Below are 2,251 nucleotides of genomic sequence, written 5' to 3'. Positions count from 1 at the left end.
ATTGATGTTATGTGTTAAGTTTATTTGTATATGACTTACTAAGCTTTTGAAAGCTTACTTTGTTTGTGTTTTCAGTTGTTTTATAGATTATCGAGGCTACTCGAAGCTTGGGGATTGTCGAGGATCACCACCACATTATCGACTCTATTTTGGTACCTTTTGAAAGTGTAAATATTGAAATATGGCATGTATAGGCTACAAGTATGTGAAAATGTTTTGTAAAGTATATATCATGCCATGTGATATGGCTAGATTATGCTTGAATTTATGGTTTGATTTTTGGTATTTGATATGTGATACAAAAGTGGTATATTTGATATATATATATATATATATATATGACCTAGTGAGAAATGGTCAATTTGGTAAGTTAGTAATGTGGTTTGGTTATGGAAATGGTATGATTTTGATATGAGGATGAATGTGAAACTTAGTGATAAGAACATGTATAATTGAATGTGTTTGGTAAGTAAATATGATATGTTTTAGTTTGGAAAATGAGCATGAATTTAGTTGATGTATATATGACATGAATGATGAATGTTTTGTGGTTGAGATTGGTTGGAAATATGTTGTATTTGATGCTTGAATGGTACTTATAGGGAGGACCCTAAATGGGTGACAAATTGACCTTGTAAATGGCCTATTTTTGCCCACACAGGCAAGGACACCAGCGTGTGTCTCAGCCATGTTGCTCAATAGCCATTTCGAAATGAGCCTGGGTAGACCACATGGTCGCACACATGGGCGTGTGCTAGGCCGTGTGAGAGGTCAATTTCGAGCACGGGCTAGACACACGGGCGTGTGATTGGCCGTGTGACTCAAGTCAGTAGCCTCCTTAATTTCCACATGGCTTGGCACATGAGCGTGTCTTGTGGCCGTGTGAACGAGTCAGTATGCATGCCCTGTTTTGCCACGGCCTAGACACACGGGCATGTCTAATGTCGTGTGAGGCACATGGCTTGCTCACACAGGCGTGTGACATGTGAAATTTTGAAAAATATTTAAGTTTTCAAAAAAAATTTTATGTGCTCAGTTTAATCCCAACCCCTTTCTAAATTAAGGTCTCGTTGACCTATGTAAAGGACTCTGTAATGATGTGTGATTATGTGTGAATGATGTTTGTGAATTATTTGTGAAATGTTTTGATTTGTCCGGTAATGCCTCTTAACCCTAGTCTGGTGACAGATATGGGTTAGGGGTGTTACATTATCTAACTTTTAATAAACTTATAAATTTAAGTTGTTTTCTAAGTATTATCAAAGTCCGCTATGAAATATTTAACCAATGTGACACCCCTAATGTGACCCTAGTCGGAGAGTGGTTTCGGGACCACGAAACTGAGTCACAAGAATAATTAAGTGTTATATTCCGTGCTTATTGTATGTGGAATTGGTATGCGTAAATATTTCGTGTCTCGATTTTTATTAATTAGGTGCAAATTTATAAGAAAGGACCCATGTGCTAGGACTTGAAAATGTGATAGGTGTATTTTAAGAGGCCTAATAATGCATGAAGTGAAATAAATGGAGTTGCATGTCAATTATCCCATTCCCTAAGGTGGATGGCGGCCATGACAAATTATGGGCAAGGGAAACATGTTCCCAACATGTTTTACTAATGGATGATGTTAGAAATGATAAAATAAGAGTATGGAAAAAAAATTAGTGTTAGTAGGATGAGAAACAAAAAAAAAAGTGTTCATCCTTCTCCATAGGCTTGGCGAATGTCCTAAAGAAAGAAAAGAAAATTTGTTCATCCTTTCTCATCTTCTTGGCGAAAATACTAAGGGAAAAGAGGAGGATTTTTGCTTCATGCTTGGGTTGGAAGAGATCTAGAAGGAGATTTGGCTAAGTTTGCATCAAGATTAAGGTATGTATGAGGTTGTGTTGGGAGTTTCATGCATGGTTTGGTTGCTAACTTGATGTGCATGTTAGCCATGGCTCAAATCCTTGTTATGCCATGGAAATGGTATTTGGCCAAAGTTGTTATGGTGATAAAGCCATTGCATGCTAAGTGTGAAGCTTGATGATGATGCATGCAATGATGGATTGTCTACTTTTGAGTAAGATTTTGAGTTTTCTTTTTGTGTTTAACCATGATTGAAGTTGAAAGGAGCATGATTGTCATATTCGGCCATGATGCATTCATGAGCATGGTTCATACTTCTTGCATGTTAGTTAAAATTTGTATTTTGGATGGCTATGGACACCTTGAAATTCGCCATGCTCATATTGTATATATATGTTTG

This window comes from Gossypium arboreum, chromosome 13 (assembly GCF_025698485.1).
Source record: "Gossypium arboreum isolate Shixiya-1 chromosome 13, ASM2569848v2, whole genome shotgun sequence".
Classification (NCBI taxonomy): Eukaryota; Viridiplantae; Streptophyta; class Magnoliopsida; order Malvales; family Malvaceae; genus Gossypium; species Gossypium arboreum.
Note: the sequence above shows the minus strand (reverse complement) of the source record.